The sequence below is a fragment of the Nyctibius grandis genome, chromosome 12, assembly GCF_013368605.1.
Source record: "Nyctibius grandis isolate bNycGra1 chromosome 12, bNycGra1.pri, whole genome shotgun sequence".
In the NCBI taxonomy this organism is placed as follows: domain Eukaryota; kingdom Metazoa; phylum Chordata; class Aves; order Nyctibiiformes; family Nyctibiidae; genus Nyctibius; species Nyctibius grandis.
Window position 1 is genome coordinate 8,290,891 of NC_090669.1, and position 22,576 is coordinate 8,313,466.

At 44.6% G+C, this 22,576-nt stretch overlaps 1 protein-coding gene across 4 annotated transcripts in view; it reads left to right on the top strand.

Annotated features, from left to right (window-relative positions):
• Positions 1–22,576, top strand: part of ZNF423 (zinc finger protein 423) — a 234,719-nt gene that overhangs the window by 92,879 nt on the left and 119,264 nt on the right. The window contains exon 1 of one of the 4 annotated variants that reach the window (XM_068411130.1): positions 3,906–3,951. The exons of 2 other annotated variants lie outside the window; for them this stretch is intronic. The gene's annotated coding sequence lies outside the window, so the exon portion shown is untranslated. Of the gene's footprint in view, positions 1–3,905; positions 3,952–4,095; positions 4,154–22,576 lie in introns of those variants that run through there. One more of the 4 variants, XM_068411131.1, reaches the window with a different exon arrangement.

Below are 22,576 nucleotides of genomic sequence, written 5' to 3' on the forward strand. Positions count from 1 at the left end.
CTCTGCCCAGGGTGTCTGATCTGAAATCTCTTCCCTTGGGTCTCGCGGGTGAGCGGAGTGTGTGTGTGAGGGGAGTGCTGGTGCTGAAATAGCTAGATATTATACAGGTGATGGAGAGGTTTTATACTTGAAAATATGGTTCCACCAGTCGGATAGCTCCTTAACCATGGCCATCGCAATGGCTCTGCTGTACTTGTCCGTCTCCGTGGAAGTTCAGGGTTTTCTAAAGAAAAGACCAAACCGTTTCTAAAGGTGCCAGAGCGGGTGACAGAGAAATTGTAGTTTAAAGCCACATGATTAAAAATAAGTTTCTTTAAAGCCCTGAATTCTGTTTATAAAAATAGATGGTGAACATACGGTACAACATAAAAATCCATGTGGTCCTGGAAAAAAAAGTAGAAAGCACTTTAGCCTAAACCAGATGTGCAAAAGAGAGCTCCTAAACGTATTTTGTATTTTTTATTTGTGTGTGCGTGTGTTTGTGTATGTGGGAGATATTTTTGGTTCCTGCTAGGCTTCTTTGCAGCAAAGCCCCTTTCTAGAATTTACTTTCCTTTATTAGAGTTGCAGCTCGGCTTTGTGTGGGCCTCTGGGGGTTTTGGCCAGCCGTTGGCAATTTCTCTCAGACACCCAATTACCCCTGACGTCAATGCCGTCTCTCCCATCTCCCTTGGGTGCCCACATTTTTTCCTTTGTAACACTAATAGCTGACTAGCTAAGTGCCTGTTATTTCCTTGGCAGAAGATTTGATTGTGTTTTGGGCCGGATACTAAATCCAAAAACTATGTAAAAATGTCAATAGGTGAGTGCACATTGATTTCGGTTAGTCACAGTGATATTTGAGCCCCTTTGGGGGCTCTGTCTGGGGAAGTATTTTACAAGAAAGATAATATAACAGAAAATTACTGGAGCTGCACAGGTCTCTGGTGGATTTCTTAGGGGCCTGCTAAGTTTCTGTAGAATCAACAAATGCTTTATTAATCTAAATTTGCGGTTTTGTTCCTGCCTCTCTTCAGACGGTTCGGGCTCGCCGGAGGAGGCTCGGCGGGAGCGGGGCGGCCGGCAGCACAGCCCGGCCCGGCCGGGGGGCAGCGGGGAGGCCGGGGGCGGCCGCGGGCCCCCGGCCGCCCAGCCGAGGCCTGCGGCGTTAGATAACGCGGGGGACGGAGGGGGTCCCTGCCAGCTGTGCGGGGCCGGCGCTGACTGGGAGCGCCTGATAAGGGCCCCGGGCGGGAGGCAGCCGCCCGCGCCGCACCGCCAGCGCGCTGCGGGGCCGCGGCGACGGGCGAGGAAAGTTAAACACAACTGGTCCGGGGGGCGGCAGGGAGGGCTGCGCGGGAAGATAATGGTAATTGATTGAATCAGAGTCGCAGAGCAGCCTTGTTGTTCCTAGCAATTAATTTTTTTTCTAATTTTCAGACCGAAGTACGCGAAGAGCTCAGGTTGCACTGAGCGCATGCTGTACCAAAAGATAATAAGCACATGCCCTCTTCAGCTTTTTGGGGGAAATTCAGGCCAAGAAAAGGCACGATTAAATAAAATGCACCCCCCTTAAAGTTACAAGCGCACGGCTCCCGGCTCAGCAGAGCGTGCTTTTAAGGACGAGGAAAATCAATGGCTTTGTCAGGTTGCCGGGCCGTGAGCTTGCTGGCTACCGGGGACAAGAAGTCAATTTTGCCCACAAAGGCAGCGGATAGTGACGCCGGAGAAGGGGATCGTCTGGGGACTCCGGTGCCCGCGTTGGGCGTTTCGGCAGCTCTTCTTCCTCTCCTGCTCCCCCCCGCCCCCAACCTCATATCCCGTAGCGGCAGATGTACGTAGAGGAAAACAGAGATTCATGCCTTTGGTATTTTATACCGGTTACTCTTCAGGTTTATTTTAGCCACTTTGTATCTTTTTCACTAGCAACCTATCAGCCAGATCTTTTTTTTTTTCCTCTTTTTAAGGGGATTCCCCTTAAATGTGTTCAGGAGCCATAGAAGTTTGTGCACTTTAAGTAAATAAAGCCTTTAATACTTTTTAGTCTTTGGCAATTGGATCCGCAAGCAGTAAAATCTTGTGTCAGCACAGCATGTAGAGTGCAGGATACCTAATAACTAGTAAACCATTTAAAAAAGTCCTCTGCTTGATCAGACATGGTGCTTAACACATAGTGCTGTATCCTGCCTAGTAGGTAATTAGTACTGAGGGAGGAAAAGCCTCCCCTGTGGACCATGACACCATAGACCTAAACTGGCATTTTTTCACACGTTGAGTTTTTGTTTCTGAAGTGGAAGGCATTTCTTTGCCCGTTTTAAAAATCAGTCTCTTAAGAAGTAACAGACTGCATTGAGGGTATTTTGTAACTTAAATGAACCTTGCAAGAAGTAACAGTGATTCTTCTTCCCATATAGACATTGCGTAGGATGGGCAGGCAAACAGTATTGTAGTGCCAGAGGACTAGAAATCAAATGTTGGGTAGGAAAAAAAAAGCCCTAACCTGGGAAATAAGTATTAACCAGGGATTACCGCAACCTGCTTTTGCTGTGATTTTTTCGGTTCCCATCCTGGAACCAAGTGCATGTGTGGGTATGCTGGTAAAATGAATGGCCTTACTGAGGTAAGATGCTGTGGTTTCTTTTATCATGAAGCGGCTGGGGTTTTCACTGGCTCTGTCATATTTTCCCCAGAGCAGCAACAGACGATTTCTTTGTGTGTGGGCTGAAGTTCATGGGATTCTTCTCAGCTACTGAAATGGTGGAGCGTTTGCTGGCTGTTTGGGCAGGAGAAGGGTACCCTGAAGCCCTGAGCATTGTGGCTGTGAATCACAGCTGATATCCTATCAAACAGACTAATGGGTCTCTTCTGCCGAAGGAGCTGGTAATCTGCCTTGTCATGACAATTGGTTATGAAAGGGGCAAGTCAGCTGTGAAGAAAGAAGACTTTCTTGAAGGCACCATGTAAAAACTTTGGCCTAATGCCAACACAGCCATTGCTGACCAACTTTAGGCAGGGTCGTGGTTAAGATTAGAAGGTCCTTGTGTGGAAAGAAGATATTTTGCTATCTCCTTGTAGGCTCGAGAGCCTACTGGGTTACTGCTGCCAGCCTCCCCTCTTTGATGTTCCATTATAATTAAACCCACAAATGTAATGAGGTCTGGTCTCTTTGGCCACTGAGATATGACTGACAGGGTGACACTGGCTGCCTCTGCCTTAAAGACAACTGAGGAGCTGCCCCTGGGCAGTCAGATGTCTGACTAGAGCAGTGCTCGAGAGCACTCGATTCTCCAGTCCTTCCAGGTCTGGCCGGTGCTCTCAGCCTCTTGGCCTCAGAAGTGCTGACAGCCGTGTGGAAAACAAGTGCCTAAGCGAAAAGCACTGCGAGGTCGTTTGGATAGAGAAAAGTGAGTAAAATTCATGGAGGTAACGTGCGCCCACGCACTGCCCACCCGCCCCAGTGCTCCGCTGTGCTAAGGCACGTTGCTGACAGCGGGGCCGCTGCCAGGGCTGAGCTGTGGGGGCAGAGCCACGACCGCTAGCATCAGGCACCTTCCGAGCCACCAGCCCTGCCCAGGAGGAGTGTAGGGAAAGCACAAAATCTGCTTCTCCTGGAAATAATTTTTTAGAGTGGTTCCTGTGCTAAGGGGCAACGCTGAATTCAATTTTGGGGTGTGGGTCAGCCTGTAGGATGCTGAGAGCCAGCAGCTGCAGGCAGCTGGAGGCGCAGGCCTCTTGTGAACCAACGTCTGAAATAAAAAGGGACCGGTTTTAAACTTAAAACCGAAACAAAAAGCCCCCGCTGGACCCGCAGCCCAGGTCAAGGCGCGGCGGTGACTGCGGGTTTTCCCGTGCCGCTTCCCCCCCAGCGCGGGCGCCGGGTGCGTGAGGCGCAGGGTCGCGCCTCAGCCCGCAGGCAGCCACAGCAGAGCCCTGCCGGCAGCGGGACCGGCCTGCCGGGCTCCCCACGCCGAGGTGGGACCCGCGCTCCGGGTGGGCGGGAGGCGTGGGGAGGGGGCGGTGGGGCGCAGGCCCAGGGCCCTGAGGGAAGAGGACGCAGGCGGGGGTATGTGGTGGCGGAGGCGGGAGGCGGGCGCTGTGTGGAGGCACAACGGGGGACGGTACCTCTGAGGAGGGAGGAAGGCTGCGGTCACCGCGACAGCGGGCGGATACCGAGGTGAATGCTGGCGCGAGGTGGTGGCAGGGGCCGCTCCCATGTCCCTGTCCTCGCCTGCCCCATGTCTGCACCGCGCCGTGGGGCCTGTGCTGGAGGCCTGTGCTGGGGCAGGCTGTGGGCAGTCTGCCCAACCCGGGGCTGTGTGCGGAAGGTTTCGCTCAACTCAGGAAGCACTGGCGGCACCTGCTCTCTGCTTGATTTTTCCTCCTTCCTGCGAACGGGGTGATTTTCATCAGTTGGGCTGGGGACAGAGGGGGAATTGCACTGACTGACTTAAAGCCTAAATGGCCCCCTGAGGGGTTATTCCTCCCCAGTGACCCCGGGGGATTGCAGGCCCGACTTCACGTGGTCGACTTGTGCTGGTACTTGTGTTGGGTAGCAGCTGTATGGGAGGTGGCAGTGGCTGGAGAGGAAATATCGGCATGGGAGGCAGCAGAAAAGGGAAGAATGGAGAGAGAAACACCACCAAAATGATTTCTGTTCCTCTGGTAAGAACTTAGGACATCTACCCATGAAGCAACTCTTGCTTTTCCTGGGACATTTCGTTTTCCCTCCTTTGTTACAGACCTGTGTCGCCTGGCAGCCCAGGTCTCCTTCGGTTCCTGGGTGTGGGTTGTGCCTATTACCAGACAAAAGTGTTACTAAGGTGTAGTGTGGTCTTCAGGTGAATATTCTGAAATTAGGATTTCTCTTGCCTTGTAATTCACAGAGTCTCATTCAAGTCACAGCAGCAACCTTACATCTGCCCCAGAGAATAAGGAGGAAATTCACCAGGTTATTTTAAGTTAGTGCTGTGGAAGCATGCAGGAATACATCCAAGTTAAACTCAAAGGGAAATGGTCAGATTGGTAGCAGATTTCATCAGATTTATAGTTGCAATAGGATCTTCACATCAGTCTTTAAAAATGTTTTAGAATTGAAAAACATAAAGGTTTTGAGCAAAAAACATTATGCAAAAATGTATGAGTGTGTATCTCATATCAGTAGGAGAAGCAGGTTCAGTAAGGCATCAGTTAATTCATGTTTGAGATAGCCGTGGGTACATAAATAGTGTATTCTAGCAGTGTGTGTAGCAATCACAAACCATCAGAGTTATGCATTGTCTTTTAGTTGTATGCAAGTATGCAGGAGAGCTGTGAAGCTGTTCTTTTGACTCCGTTACGGCAGGGTTGAAAGAGTCTTGACTGAGCAATAGTGCCTTTCTGAAGGATGTAATCTTTAATTTTCATTCCCTAATCTTGGAATACGTATTAAATTCACCTAGGTCTTCTTGTAATTTTGACAGTTTGTTTTTTTTTTTCCTGGATCTTCTTTATGTTGGGAATAATCTTTCAATTCATTGCCAAGCATTTACCCTCTGTTTTATATCGCTTTTATAGCCCCACATTGTCCTTGGTCTTGAATTCACAGAGCTGGTAGACAAAGCAGTTGGCAAGGAGAATGAACAGCTACAGAGAGGAGTAGACTTACATTCTTTGACCATGGAGATGACAGAAAAGTAGAAGAAGAGATGGAAAGAGGGTGAGCATGGTCTTGAAATCAGGGAGGCTGATGGATTGTATGCCAGAGAAAGGTTAGAATAACAGGAGTAGAGGTAGGAACAGAGGATGTGAGACAGGGTGGTAACTGGCAAGAGGAAGATGAGAAATGTCAAAACAGCATGGGGAGGGAAGAAGGGGAAAAGACTGATAAACGTAGTGTGGGTCCAGAAGCAGCAACTAAGAAGTGAAACACAAAGGCTAAGACTGTTGACTCAGGAGAAGAAATGAGAGTTGTAAGATGAAATTAGTAACTTCAGCAGAGGATAGTATCTTCCATGCTTACAAAATCAGTAACTTAGAAGAAGGAAGAAATACATCTAATTTATTTTACTCTTCTGTGCCTTTGGCCAGGCAGTTCTGTCAACCACTGAACACTGCTCTGCTTTCTTTTCCAACATCAATGGCTGCCTCATAACCTCCCTGAGAGACCGTCAAAGAAATGGACTTGGGAAGCAAATGTCCTGCTTCTGGAAGGCATGGCAAGGTGGTATCTTCTCTGCTTAGTGATAGACGGGCTGCCGGGAGCTAGTCTGTTAGAGTCATTTTACTTGTATCCTCACAAAAAAAAAAAAGTTGTGATTACATTTTCTCCAATATGTCCTGTGAATTTCTTGTCGTAGCATCAAAATAACTTTGAAGAACGGATTATATAGAGGTAACCTGCGTACGTCCCTTCCAGACTAAATTATTCTGTGATTGTTTGATCCTTCTCACGAAAAAGAAATCTGTAGTGGGATGTGAAGTTTTAGTTGTGTTTCTGGTGCAGTTTGAAAGGGCTTAGTGAGCAGCACTTTGTTCTAGCAAAGTTAAATGAGAATTAACCAGGTGACTGACTTCCACAGTCAAAATCAGAATTCCACGATCCCAACAGCAAATGTTGCTTGAGTTCTCTGGGTAAATAACTCAATTAGCTCTGCAAGACGCCCTTCTCTTGAGTTGGAGTCAGAGACCACTTTAGGACTTCCCTCCCTTTGCGGCAATACCCATGTGTTTCCAGAAAGTGAGACAGGAAAAGACACACATGCTCCTAGTGACGGCAGCTTGAGCTCATTAGTTTTGATTTTTAGATACTCTGGCACTGCCTCAACAGCCTGCTTTCACATTTATGGCCTTTCCAGACTACTTATCTAGGGGAGAAGCATGCTTTCCGTTCATGTAAGCCTTCTTCAGTTATGTATGACACTGAGCTCAGAGCCCAGACAAAGCACACCACTGCTTGGGCAGCCCCAACATCTACTGTCAAAGATGCGAAGGAAAGACACAAAGTGGAGGTAGTTCTCCCATGCAAATCTTAACTTCTGACAGTCCTGCTCAGTGATCCCACTGTCTTCCTGAGGTCTTTTGAAGAAGTGCATCAAAAATAGCTGAACTATTGGAAAATCACTTCCTTCTATGAATGAGCATGTAGGCGTTTTTCTGATGAGATAAAAAAACGAGTCTTGTTCTGCACCATCCCTATTAGTTTGCTCTCCAATTAATTCTTTCTTGTTAATTCATCTTGGAGAGTTTTGGAAGATTAATCAGCATCTATCAGTGCATTTCATGGGACAGACTATGGAAAGGACAGAACATTTCCTGAAGAGCCTTTACTGTATTTCCCCCATTACAATTCCCTACTCAGTGCTGAGGTTTCAAGAGGCTTTGAGTGAGCTGGTCGAGCCTCCTTTTGAACCCATCAAGGATTTTAATTTGTATTTTATTTCCTTTAAAGTTTATTTCCTTCCTTATGGCAGCCACCTTTTGGCAAATGAGTAAGGCACTCCAGTTCTTCCTGGCTTTTGCCCCATTTACCACTCTCCAAAAAGATTGCAGTGGCTGTATGACTGCATCTCAGCTTTTCCCCGGAGTGATCTCTGATTTCTTTTCAATCAGTTCATTTAATTGACCGTGTTTATTTCCCTAGCCCTTGTGGCTCCCTGAGTGCAGCTAGTCGTCAGAAGCTGGATGTTAAGCATCCTTTTCATGTTTTACCTGGAGACTTTCTTAAACCATCTCATCTGTTCTTAGCGTTTGGGGCTAAGCCCAGAAGGGAAGCTCTCTCAATCAAAAGGCTATCTAAATGGATAATGTGATACTTTGAGACCTGTAACAAGGAGGCAAATGTCCCAGTCCCACCGCTCCCATGCTTATCCCACCAGAGCTATGGTAGCTTTGAAGGCTTGCTTGGGCAAGGTTCCCAGTGCGGATGTTTGCAAGACAGCTAACTGGAACTTGGTACACGTACCTAGCGTACCGCTTAGATGTTGAGCCTAGGCGTGATGCCCACTTTGGAAGGCAGCTTTGTAGTCTATATTTGCTTAATTTAGTCCTCAGCTGTCCTCCTGAGAATGGCTGTTCACTGCATGTTAGTGTCCAAGAGCAGGAAACGGTGGAGGCAACTTTAATCAGAAAGAAGATGAAGTAACTTGGCACTCATTGGACTTTGGAGGCTAAATTGCCTCTTAAAACATCACCCTTACTGCTTGTCTAAGGAGTTTCCAAGCTGTAAATAGGATGGGGAGAAGGATGCCTTTGTATCCTGTGTTCCCCTTTTCTAGATGTTGTCGTGGTGACATTAGATGCTGCCTTCAAAGTCTATAAAATTCTGTTTGAATGCTTTTCATGCTCTAGTTTGGCATACAGCATAAATCTGAGCAAACTGACCCGAGACAGGAATACATTTTCCTCTTCAGCGATTTCTGTCTGTGTCCACTGCTAGCATCTATATTAGCAAACACAATTTCCTGGGAACATCCTGGAGCTATTCTTTTCCAAAATCTTTTTTAGAAGTGACAAAGCAGTATTATTTCCTAGAAAGTTTTGTCAGCTTCTTGCACATTAATTTTTAAATCATTGTCCTATTATTCCCTTACGCCACTTACTTTTATACTGTCTTTTGAAAATAAACAGAAGTCGAGTAATTAGGGACAAACTCTCCGCATATGAAATGTAAATAGAAGGAAGTAAATGCTACTATGTGTCACTCCAGTCAGTGGTCAAATATCCAAATTTTAATCTTGACGGCTGAGTTAAATGAAAAGAGATAATTTTGAATAACTTAACATTCCCTTAATGTTTCATGAAAGGTAAACTTGAACGTTTGACTTCACTGGAGTAATAGAGCTAGTTTAATTTTTTATTGTTTTTAAACCTACAGCCAGCATCCTGGAGTAAGTTATTTGCAGTGTATTTTAAGGTCCATATTGAAATATTAGCCATAACTGTCTGCTGTGTATAAAAAGGAGGGGGGAGGATATGTTTGAAGTTTAATCATGCTTCTACTTACGCTCAGTCCCAGAGCAATCCTTTTTTCTGCTGCTGAGCTCAAACAGCTAGTAGCCAGGTTTGATCTGCTGCCCCATGGAGCAGTGCCCTATGTGAATTTGAAGTTTGCTCAACCCAGGAGGCCTGCAAATAAAGACTAGCCTCAGGTAGCCACATCTCTCCTTCCCAAAGCAGCTCCCGGGGCGCTGCCTGGAGCAGTCCTCCTGAAATTGTTTCAGGCAATTGCTATAGACTATCTCCACTGCTGCCCCTCTTACCCCTCCTTCCCTCTCCTCCTTCTGGCATAAGGGAGGAGTTTTGGAGTCCAGGAGTCCTATTTGACTTTAATAAAATGAAAAAAAAAAAAAAAAAAGTAGAGCAGTTTGTAGGGAACTGGCACAGACTGTGGAAACAGGAGCCACAGCAAGACAAAACCCAGTGGCCTTCAAAACTTTTTTCCCTTCTTTTTCACCACATGACTTGGAGGATGTGGACAGTAATTAAAGGACCCCCTAGCTCCTCATTTTCTGTGCCTGGTCCTTTGATCTGCATCGTGTCGGGTAGCTATTTTCATTGTTCCTGTCTCTTCTTTTATTCTCACCCAGCCCCTTTGATGTGAGCAGTGATGATCTTTAATACCAAAATAGGAGATGGGCAGGACAGCAGTACTGGCCTTACATAATGCATCTTTCACATCTTATTTTTAAACTTGAGCATAATAGGTGTAAGTTGGAGCCTGGGGAGCATTAACCCCTTCCACGCAGGGGTACTGCCGAGGAGGTTAAGAGCCTATTGCTTTTGGTAGCTGTCAGTCAGGTTAATCTTCTGTCGATGCCTACAGATGCATTTGCGAAAAAGATTATTATTATTATTTTCCTGCAAATATGATGGATCTCTAAATATAATCTGGAGGGAGTTTGTCCTAATTGTTCCCATGTGGGAGAAATGTGCTGAGAAAGAACAGTAAAGCTAATGCAGTTATTCTGACTGGCTTCACTTGGCAGCACAGTGGGAGTGAAGCATACTGTTTATTAGTGTATGTTAATAAACTATAAGGGACAAGCTGCGGGTGGCGGTTTATAAACTGTTAGCTCAGGTAGGATAGATGACAATATGGAGGTTATTAGTGACATTAGCAGGAGAGAAGGGCTGGAGGTTCTTATTGTTGTCTCGAAATCACAGAAGCCCATTACGTCTCCGTGCGCTGCATCTTCATCACAGGACTTGCAAACCGAGTAGCTGTACTCAGCCTCACCGAGCCGAGGAGGGTCATTGAGCTTGGGGCACCCTTGCGCCAGACCATCTGCGGTGGCACGTGCAGGAGCCCCTCTGCCATGCCATCTGCGGGGGCACCCCCCACCAGGCTGTCCGGGGTGGCATACGCGGCGCTCCTGCGCCATGTTTTTCGGTGTGGCACCCCGTGCCACACCACGCAGTGCTGGGTGGCCCCCGTGGCACCCCGCCACAGCCCCGGGGAGGCAGGTGGTGCTGGCAGAGCCCCGTCCCCAGGGTGTCCCCGGGGAGGTGGCAGCCCGGGGGGCTGCCCTGGGGAGGTGCCGCATTAGCGCGGTCCCCATCTGCCTCGGCGGCGCCTCCTCCCTCCGGGCCCCAGCAACAATGGCTCCGCTCCTGCCGCCCGCGCCCTGCCCGAGCGGGGCCCGCTGACATTTGCAAGGTTCAGTCGTCACAGCACAATTCGCTCGGGAAATACGCCTGTAATTGTGAATAGGTAGCCCAGAATTTTCAAACCTCGGGGCTACAGGCACCCGCACCCAGTTTAAATGCCATGAGCGGGGGCTCGGCTTTCCCCAGTGCCTTTTATTTTAGCAGGGTTTGTGACTGTCTGGAAATTTAGAAAATTAGAGGTCTGCTGCTCAGCCATTCAAACATTAATGTTTGAACATTTTGTCACTGTTTTCCATGTTCAGAAGCAGATCTAAATGGGCACACATTAAAAAAAAACAAACAACAAAACATTGTCCCTGTTTTCCTGGGAGAATTAACTTGAGGCAAAATACAACAAATTGTCAGTAAGAAATACCAAAGAAGCAGTGAGGATAGCAAAGGTTAAGTGTGGTAATGGACAGAGGATAATATGCAGCTTGATGTGTCTGATTATGTTTTAGTTTAATGCCTGTCTTTTTATTTTCATTCACAAAATACATATGCACATACACCTCTATGACCGAAACAATTTTAGATGTGTATTTATACTGTCATGACACCAGCTCTTTTAAGGACATAAAATACGTGTTATGTTTGTGTAGTTCTTAAAATAACAGCTGTTTATTAGATAACTTTCAGGGAGATTCTTATTATGTGTTATGGTCCTGCATCAGCAAAGTACTTCAGCAGATGTCTAACATCAGCACGTGACTGGACACGTAGGCTTTCCAGCCTGCGCTTGCTTAAACCTGGGCACATGCTTAAATACTTTGCTGAATAGGGGCCAAGACCAGATGTGGTGAATACCTATAATTAACTTTGCTAAATGGCTTACAATATGCCACTTGTTTCCATGTGCTTTTAAATTTCCCACTTGATTATCATTTGGGCTGAACTTCTATGAGTTTGTCCTTGTCTGCAGCTCTCGCGCTTTCTGTTTTCTTTTTAATTCAATCAGTTCCCTCAGAATATTTCTGAGTTAGGAGTGAAGGAGGAAAAATTCTCTTCCAGTTCTTCCAGTACAGTTCGTCTTTAATACCAGCGTTTTTTTTTCAGCTGTGGTGCTCCAAGGAAGTAAAGGAAGGAAAGGTTGTAGAGAGAAATAATATTTTACTGGAGCAGCTTCTAGAGTTGGAAAAAGTAGACACACTTCTGAGATCTGGCAAAGGGACGTGGAACCTGTAATCTTGTCCACTTTTTCCAGTTATATCAGCTAATCTAATAATAAAAGCTTATAGGGCGATGTAATTTCTTTTTTAGACAGAGCAAAACAAACATTGAATTTGGAAAGGGGAAAGTTGGCACCGACACATTACTTATGAGTACTAGAGCCTTTCCTTGAGTTGGAAAGGAAAGAAGAAAATTCCTCTTTCTAAAGCAACCCTGTTTTAAGGGCTCGAGCACGCCCAGATACCCTCTAGTTAGGTTTCAGCAGTCTAATGAAGCCTGCCTGTTTTGTGATTTCACTGCACATACTCCCTGCCTGCCTTGATTGGCAGCTGGGTAGCAGACCTCTGCAGCTGTGACAATTTGCCTGAGGGAGACTGTAAGTGTCTCATTGAAACTTGCATTGTAAAATCCTCCAAAATGCCTCCCATAATATTAGGCACAGGAGAAAAACACAGGTGTGAAAAACTTTCACAGATCCCATGAGTTCAACGTCTCTTGGCAGCTTTGGTGGATTCGGTGTTATAATATAAATTTTAAACTTGCATTTATGAAAAAGAATTTGTTCCGTCTTCTGTCACAAGGAGAGGTGGTGAAAACCGGCGGCGCTTGCACCGCGCTTGCCTTCGCCAGGATGATGAGGACTGGTTATCCGCCGGTGAAGCCTGTCTACCCGCTGTAACTCGGCGGCAGATTCCAGCACGGAGAGGACACAGGTGTCCCCGCTGCTGAGGCATTTCGCTGTCACAGAAGCGTTTTAGGAGCTCGTATTTTCCGAGTGAAGGCATGGTCTCATACTGTCCAAAAATGAGCTCTCAGTGACTGATTCTGCTTCCACTGAAGGAGGGATTTGAAAACCTAAGTGGTGTCCCAGTCAAATCAACCTTCCTATATGTATGTAAGATTTTATCATTTTCTCCTCTTCCACTGGTTAAGTAGCTTAACGTACTGCACATTAGCCCTAGCACATACGTGAGATACAGCGTTGCCAGCACTACTGGAAGATCAGTCTCAGCTTCCGAATGCCTGATCCTTTTGCTGGTGTGTTTGTTCCTAACTGCATGCCTGCGCGTTACAGCATCTTCGCCTCCTACATTTGCCATAAATGAATGTCGATATGACTGCAGCCTTAAGATCTGGCACTTCAGCAGTCTCAGTCGGGTCAACACAATATTCAGGAATTAAAGTTCTGAAGAAATGCAAGCAGCTAAATTTAGACTTAAGAAATGTGCCTGATTTGAGTGAGCTGTGGGTAGGGTGATACATGGAAGTTTCCCTGCAAGCCAGCCAGGCTCTATTTGTTGCTGAAAGGGAGGAGACTTTAGTTAAGTTGGAATATTTGATTTGCTTGCTTGAGTTGGTTTTGATTAGTGACTGAGTGCAAGGTTAAGCTTTAAAAACATACCCGTTGTAATAAAATCATGTTGGTGAGTGATACATGTGCCTAAAAAGATTTAGATACAGTAGTCTGTTAAACAAATATAATTTGGAAATGCTCTGAAAATAAACACATAAAAGAACCAAAGACAAATTTTAATTTTTTTTTTTAACTCTAGGGCTAAGATTTTTGTGACGAGGCTGGCTTGTTCTGGCAAGCTGGGTTAGCAAGGCAACATGGCTGAAGCCTTGATAAAAAGAGAAACTGTTTTGAATTTAGGAACGAAAAGTGTTAATGCATCACTGAGTTTCAGTTGCGGTGAACTAGTGACAGATCCAGTGACTAGTTAAAGCTGAAAATAACAAGTGTTATTGGGCCTTGTCAAATCTCAAATTAAAATGACATTCAGAAGTTTCCTGAGAGGCTCTTGGTACTCTTTACCTTCTCTCCTGAACGACAAACTTTGGTCAGTTCAAGACAGATCCACAGTGTTGCTGTGATATGTAGATTTTGTGACTTGATAGTTGAAATAGGGCTGAGGTTGTTTTAGTTCCAGATTTTTATCAGTTTTCTCTTCTCAGTGCTTTCTGCAGACTGTCCTAAGAGCCACGAAACTTGTGCTGATGTATAGTGATTTAATGTACTGTAAACTACACAAGAGGGCTCAGTTTCATGGATGTGTAAATCTTTTGTATAAATCTTTTTAGTGGTGTCAATTGAGAAGTTGAACTCAAAGTTCAGTTGAACGTTAGTGGTGTCAGTTGAAAGCTCAGCTTGAAATATTCGCTTGTCAAGGCCGTTTCATTTCACAGTAACGTTTTAAACAAACTTTGCAAAGCAGTTCAGTATTATGTTTCTTGTTTCACGGATGGGGAAACTGAGGCACAAAGCTATAGAGTTCCTTACCTCTCCAATGTACTCGGGAGAGCATTAGCAGGACGCGGAGCCTCCATGTAGTGCTGCTGGTGTGCTGCTGGCTGTTGTGCACCACTCCTGGTCTAGCTGGGCAGTCTAGCTTGTCAAAGGGAGGGGGTTTTTTGTCTCTTCAGTGATGAAAGGAGTGGACTTAAATGACAAAGCTTGAGAAAACCGTTGTCTTTTATGGCAGTGAATGTGTTTTCACGTTTCTCTACTTACCAAATAAATAAATAAAACTGTAAAGGAAACAGTAGTTTTGAAAAAAAACCTGTAGTCTAGAGCATCTGTTTTCTCCTGTATTTTTTTCCCCGGTTTCTTTTTATAATTTACATCCAAAACATTAAGTGGCAGAATTTGGCAGAATCAGATCTATACAGTAGAGCTTAATGGTCATGTAGCAGGGAATCAATAAAGCCCCTCAAGCCTGCTTAGTTCTCACACATGCACATGAGCAGGGGTTGGGGGAAGGAGTGTTGTCTCTTTCTTGGAAAAGAACCTTTTCGGTTTCTCCTAATCTGGCACCTGGAGGTCCAGCTGTGCTGGCTTGAGGCTGTGCGCAGTGTCATGCATGGGAAAGATGATGGACAGATCGCTGTACAAGTTGAAACATTTCACGTCTCTACAGGCAATACGTATAGCTATATTTGTGAATAGTGGCAGTGCAAAATCGGAGGTGGAACTACTCTTCAAACAATGGTTTGCCAATAGTGCTACAGTCTGGACTGGTGTCTGTTGCGATTTGCGGAGAGGACCAGCAGCGCGTGGCTTTTCCAGCTTTGCTTGCTAGTGCTACAGCACTGTGGAGCCTTTGCGCCGGCCATCATTGCTTCCTGTCTCCATGAGCTGACTGTAAATTATTTTCCCTGGGCTGAGCTCTGCACATGGCCTGGAAATGTGTCACTCTGGTTATGTTTGGCTTCGTTTTCTGCTAATTTATACCAGTTCTACTTCAGTGTATTTCCATTGGCTTAATTCAATGGCAGTATTCCTAATTTACTTGGGTATAAGTAAGAGTATCAGGTTCATTACTTCTAACAGTTTAGTTCTCTTGATTTATTTTTGTTCTTCAGTCACACAAATGCCAAGGTTAATTTGCTCTTAAACACTTGATTTCCTAGGACATAAAAGTGACTTCATATTTAAAGAAAATAAAGAAGGGTTTTATTCTGCAAAGTGGTCTAGGTTGGGGGGTGATGGGTTTTGTCTGTTTTGATTATAGATCTTTGAAACTGTTCTCATTTGAGAACATTTGAGAACTAAGGATCTTCTGGATTCCTCAGCCATGGATCAGGAGCTGATACAGGGTGGCATGTACTTGGCCCAAAATGTTTGCAGTGCCTTTAATAATAAGCGATTTTAATGGAGAACTCACAGCAGAGGAGAAGTCAGCGATATATACTCTGCTTTAACAAAGATGCTATGTCTCCACAGTGTACATTAGTCAGTGAGTTAAACAAGCATCAACATTAAAACAGGCATTATCCCCTGCAGTGTATTTTCTTAGTGCTTTGTCCATTACAGCTCTCGAATGATGAGGTTTCTGGTCTTTCTTGTTGGAAACAGCTCTTTTCTAGCATTTATTGCAGATGTCTTCCTGGTGTCTAGTGTACAATTTTGTTTTCTGATCTCCTCCTGCCCTTCCCAAAGCGCTCGGTGGAATGCGGTGAGGGTGTTTACTGTACATGAACCCCTTGTAAGCAGTTCCTGCACCCTTCTTAGCTGTTCTTTAACAAAGATACATATAATTAGACCTTTTAACCTTTCCTCATAAATCAGTCCATCCAGCCCATTAATCACTTCTGTTGCCCTCTTCTGAATTCTCTCCAATTTGTCATTGTCCTGTGACTGGGGACAGCTCGGTGACCGCGGCCCCGCGTGGAGGTTCAGTACCAGCCTGCTGCACCCAGGGACAGGATGTATTTATTTTGTCCCTCTTTCCCTTTGCTTCACTCCCAGTCAGAATATATCTCCTACCCACTCTGCATAATCACTTCTTTAAAACATTTATGGAGATAATTTGCAGTCTCCCGGACCCTCTATCATTCTCTTCTGTCGAGTTAGCAGAGGTTGAAAGGGAAAAGGATTGAACGTGACACACTTCGCTTCCCTCCCTCCCTTCCTCCGCTCCCCACCTCAAAACAAGCGACACAACTCTTCGTTTGGTGCATACGCTCATACTGAATGTGAGGAAAGCAGTGGCATTAGAGTGGAAAAAAGATGCTGAAAATATAATTGCCTAATTGTGAATCCTAAGTAGCGCAGGCAGCAGGGGCAGCCCTGACTGGAAGAAATCAGAGGGTCACTAATTCACACTGCCAACATCCTAATTAGCTGTGCAAATGTAATGTTTGTATTGTTGGGGATGGATTACAATATCCATTGTAGAATGGAAAGAAATAAATGAATTGTGTCAGTGGAGCTGTGTAGAAAATACTCCTGCCGCCCCATTAAACCATGAGAAGTAGCTTAGCTACTAAAAAAAAGTTTGTTTTCAGGCTGATGCGCAAGTCTAATTGGGTTTCCAAAGAAAGGAACATGTTTTAATTATTAATTAGAAATCAGAAGAGTAAAAGAGTGGAAATCTGCTTCAGCTGGAGGTTTTGCTCAATGCTGGATTTCTCCTTAATAAGCTGAAACATTCCAGGCCTGCCTCAGTTAGCGGTTGGGTGCAGTGGCTTTACTCGGGGGGTAGACATCTTAATGCTCATGTAATTATCATGTAATTATTTTGTAATGTGGGATCAAAATTTTGCATAGATGGCATTCTTTCACTGAACTTGAAAAATAAAAAAAAGTTATGTTCATTAATGCAGTGATTCAGTCATTTTGGTTTAAGAAGCAGCGTTCCCTCATCCCCCTCCCTCTCTAACACACAAATATTTTGAAACAGTTTTAGAGATGGTGACTTCGAGATAAATAGAATTATTGAATGTAGATTGTGTTGAATATTTATCAGATTTCTTGTTGGTAATACTGCCTTTCACCAGAAGTGTCAAGTGGGTTGCAATTATCATCAAAGCTGGTAGGTACAAATAAGTGATGATCGTGTCTGCTAACACAGGGTGCGCAGGTTCGTAAAGGGGTTTTTTTTGTGGAAGTCGCTGTCTCTCTATGAATTTTACTCCCTGTTGCCATTGAACTTCTGGAATCGAAGTTGTTAAAGACTGATAGACTTTGTCAGAAGATGTTAAGTGGATTACGGCCCATCATAATACATATTCCCGATGGAGTGACAGGGTGTGCTCTAATGAACAGAGAGTGCGGAGCCGCCTCTTTAGACTTGGGCTTTCTAATGCCTAGAAATACACTTGAGCAGAGTTATACTCCTGTTTACGACTGCAGACAGCTTATCTGCACAGATGAAAATGTTATCGGGTGAGTGCCATAGCTCTTATTTCTGTAAATCACTGACAGCCTGAATCCACGCTGAATCACAGGTTAAACCTGAGAAATTACAGAACATACCGAGAGCCGCTGGCTCTTGAGTTGCCAGATGTTTGTAGATGTGTGTGCATCTTAAGGGGAACTGCCTGTTAAATGTCTCAGCTTTAATAGGAAAAGGGGACAGGAAAGAAGAGCACTATGACTCCATGTGGCTCCCTCAGTGCAGCAGTAAATCCTTGTGTTAGTGGGGTGCAACTGTGAGGAAGTACGGAGCTGTCTCTTCATGTTGCTGTTTTGTAGTCAAAAAACCCATGGAGGAGATGGGGAGGATATAGCCAGTGTGAAATGGATGGCTTCCTTCGGGCTTATGGCTTGCATTAACTCGTAGATGCAGCATTATGATAAACAAAATGCCAGAGTTAACAGAACAACCGTTAAGAAAATTTCAGTTGGCCTTTTTTCATGTGTCTGCTGAAATTATTATGTTTGAAAATGTTTGGTTTGGATTCACAAAAGAAGTTAAATATCCTTATTGTGGGCCATTGAGCATCTGTTTCTGCCTGTAAGACTCAATATATATCTTTTTCCAAAACCTTGTTTTAAGAAGTCCATGGGAAAAGATAATTTCTTAGTTTTTCTTTATCAAATAGCTGCACTGTGTTGTCCTACCCCTTCTCTATATTTATGAGCCGCCTAGTTATGAAGGATTTGACAAAGATAGATATCAATATTCAAAAGGGACACAATGATTTGTGCTGCCCTCAAGAGCTAATTCCACTGGTGTGGATTGTAAGGTGACCCTGGTCCCTCCTCCCTACTTAGAAGCAAAGCTTTCCCTATTGTCAAACAGGAAACCACCTTCATGACTTGTATTCTTCCAGCAGAAGTCAGGTTAAACTTCATACTGTAATGGAAGTAACAATTAAGAATAACAAGCGATAGTGACTAAAAAGTGAAAAGAGAACCTGCACTTTCAAGGGGCCACGTGTTAGTAAAAGTATTTCCCAGTTGAACCATGTGGATGGCTGGAACGTGGGATCTCCTACACATAGTCATGTTGGGAAAAGCCTGTCATAATTTGTGACTTGACATATTATTGCCATGTTTCCTTTTGATCATGCCAGATATCCACAAGGCTCTGTCACATCCTTGTAGGAGAATGAACGTGAGTCTCTGCAAACTAAGTGTCTTCCGTTCAGAGTTCCAAAGCAAGTTGTTCCTTGATTAAAAAAAGGTCAGCTTCTACCAGACATGTTTGTTGCCTTGGTCAGAGTCAATGGTCCTGTCCCCTGCCCCTCCTTGCTGGAAGTTTGAAAATACTTGAGTACTGTTTTGAAGGCTGTTTTGCAGAGTGTCTGGCAAATGCTTCATGTTGAAACATTCTTTTCCCTCTGTGGGCAAAGAAAGAGCTCAACCCACTTAGGTGTTCATTGGTCACACTAAGAAGGCTAAGCACACCATCCATTCAAGAAGTCTGAACTTCTGCTTTGATCTGAAGAGTTTAATTAGTCCTTTATTTTATGGAGGCCACTTTATCTTTTGTGAAAAAGGAAACACAGACAAAGTGTGCTGAGATGTATGAGAAACCATGGATAGTCTTTAATTAACTTCCGCTGCTTCATGGAGACCTTGCAAGAGGGTTTTAGGCTGAGGTTAGTACAAGAATACATACTGATATATTAGAAAGGGATGTCACAAAGGCCTCATGTGAGCGTGTGGGTCTGTGTGATGGGACCACTGACACGTTGAGTTCTCCAAATGTCTTTAATATGTGTTTTCCTGTTCAGCATCCTGGCACAGCTGTACAGAAGAGCAGGTCTTCTTCAACAGACTATCAAAAACACTTCGGATCACTGGATGCTCTGTGGCACGACAGATACAGATTGCCTCATCTATCTCAACTGCTGAAGTAATTCCTGTGACCAGGTTTTGAAAGCAACTTCTCTGTGACATCCTCAGCCAGGCCACGAGCCTGGTGTGAACAGCACTGTTTAGCGAAGGCACTGTTTTCAGCTTGGTAGTTTCTTCATCCACTGCAACTTTAGAAAGCTCATCTGTTGTATGGGAGAGGATGCAACTAGCAGCAGTGGCACATGCCTAGTGCTGCCGTGTGATTTGCAGAGGTACTTGAGAGGTGCTTGAAGGGTATTTATGTTCATGTTGCTATTTTCAGTAATCAACTCTTATTGATTTTTCCAAGAAATCAAAGTTCTTTTCTATGAAAAAGGTATGGAGGTTTCTCTTTCATTGATGGATTTTTGATTTCTAAAAGTTGCAGTAACTAAGAAGCCTTCTTGCTTTTTGGCACCCAGCACTTCAGCACACATAGAAACCTGTCTTTGAATCAGTCTGGGTAGTGTTTCACATGGTACATTTGCTGATGTACTGTTTTTCTTTCTAAGCTATCTGTGGAACAACTTGCTGCTCCCTTCTTGCATGAAAAAGCCCACCCATCTCAGTCACCCCTCAGCACAGGTAAACCCCAACACAGCAGAGATAACATGCATATCTAACTAGCGTGCAGGCAGCAGTGACCTTGACGGCTCCATGATGGTAACCACAGCATCTGGTTTGGGAGTTCAGTAGTATACAGTTTGCAAGTCCTTGCATTTCACGTTACCAGTAGAAATGTTTTAAATTGAATGCATTCTCTCATGCAAGCAATAAGTTCATATCAACAAACATACAGGTACAGATTTAGGCATTGTTTAGTCTTTCTTACTTTAGGGAGGCTTTTGCAGTGTGCTACACTGTGGTGGGTTAACCTTGGCTGTCTGCCAGACACCCACCCAGCTGCTCTCTCAGTCCCCCTGCTCAGCAGGACGGGCAGAGAAAATAAGATGAAAAAGCTCATGAGTTGAGATAAAGACAGGGAGATTGCTTAGCAATTACTGTCATGGGCAAAACAGGCTCGACTTGGGGAAAGTTAAATTAATTTTAATTTATGCCACAGGAGGGCTGGGAAATGGGGGTTGTGGTCAGTCCAGCGATGGTCAATCAGTGGTGGGGCTGTTGTGGTGGTGGCTGCATCCAGCACAGGGCAGCCCCTGACCCCTTCTCACAGAAGCCCCCCCCTGTAGCCCCCCTGCTACCAAAGCCTAGATCCGAACACCCAACACATGCACACATTTCCATCCTGCGCTGTGCTGTGCGGGCCCCGACCAGCCTGACCCCTGCCCTCCACGCAGATGTCTCCAACTTTTCTTGCCTGCTGTCAGGGTAAGTAGGTGATGGGCTCTCACCCGAATGTTGATTCTGAGCCTGGCTTGCGGAGGCCCCCTTTGATGTTTTATTTTGGCTTCTCGACAAGGGGTCCAATTTTTAAAGCACTGGGGTAATGATCAGATTATTATTATTATCCCTGCTTCAAGATTCACTGTTCTGCAGACATTGTGTTTCCTGTGCTCTTGCTGGGTAGCTAGTTAGCAAAATGTCCCCGAGAAGGGCATGCCACCAGATGCAAGATCCATTTCTGCGACGCCTCAAGGAATAACACGCGGACTGCAGAAAGCTGCCTGACTGTTTGTAATGTCACAAACTGTGGCTCGCTCTTCACGGCTTTCCTAAGCTAGCCATCCCAGAGCACTATCTGGAAATAAGTACAGCACACTTGATGGGTCAAGAAAAGCCTTTGTTGCTTTTGTTCTGGATACCTAGTGCTGTATGTTAGCACGGCAGAGTGCGGGGCCATGTGTGCAGTGTAGTAAAACTCAGTCTGGGATTAATACCTGCCTGGAGTTTTCTGTGTACTTGGGTAGGAAATTCAGCTTTATCAATCATTCTGAGTATTTGTGCTTAACTCTTCAGGATAAGTACCGTTCAGATTTATGGGCTGCCCAATTTATTAATCTGAGCAAAAAGAAGGCAAAAAATATATCTGATCCATTGAATATCCTATCTTTTGGCAGATCAGGAAGACAAAAAAAAGTACTGAACACTTGCCTGGAATAGAAATCTTCAAATACGATCATTTGATGTAGAAATAAGCTGGCAGAGCAACAAAGGTTGCCTATATTTAACATTTATAGCATTTTACTGCTAGATATAGTGGCTAACTCAGATGTAAAAAAATAAGACACTTAGCACAAAAGCTGTTTTTTCTTCATTTTGTGACACGCTTCCTGATGCTACCCAAACCAGCATGTGTTGGTCTAACGGCCCTTCTGTATCTCCATTTTTATATCTCTGGAGCTGTTTGGAATTTGGAAATTCTCCATTACCCTGTGTACTGTAACATTTTGAAACTATGCTTAAACGTAAATGTATTTTGATGCCCCTGTTGGCTTCAAATGGCAGAAACACTGAATATAAAATAGAATATACTAGCAGTTTGCTGACTTAAAAGATGGCATTTATTGTGACACAGAAAGAGTTAATCCTAGACTTTTAGCTCTGAGCTTAGTTTATTGAGCTTCTGGATACACGTGTTAATTTTCTCAGATGAGGGATAATGGGTGTCACTTGAGAAAACAATACTGATTTGGGTTCTTTCATAGTTTGTGGGTTTATGTCCCACATGGTATAGAAGCAGGCTCTGGGAGATTGCCTGAAATATGCCTGGCCTCTCAGCTGCACTAAAAATAATTCCTGCTTCCAGTATTTCTAGAAGGAATTCTGAGATGCTGCAAACCTTATCAGTTCCTTGTTTAGGAAAAAGATTTCTCTTCAGCTTTCAAATAGCAATAAGGGAATGGTCTTTAGGGGTGATTGGTGTATTTCTAAAACACTCCTTTGTATGAATGTACGTGTGTTTTGGAGGTTTTTTGTTTTGTTTCGTTGCTTTTGTTATGAAGTGTTCTTGGTTGGGTGACCTTCTGTCTTTGACAGAAGCAGTTCACATTGGACTTTGGCAAAATTGGTTTGATAGTCCTTGCTTTACTAAGCACTAGCACCTAGATGACAGTAATTCACCCTCTAATACCCCCACAAAACCTATTTATGCAGAACTTGACATGATTTGCAGTCTCTGTAAAGGAGGAACATAGGACTTAAGCAGTGCCTAGAATTAATTATTTGACCTCCATTTCCGTTACTGGTTGAAGTATTAGGCTCTTCAAACAACTGAGCTGTTCTTGCTATAACCTGGCACTTAGCACCGTATAACAGAGTCACACGATCAATTCTGTG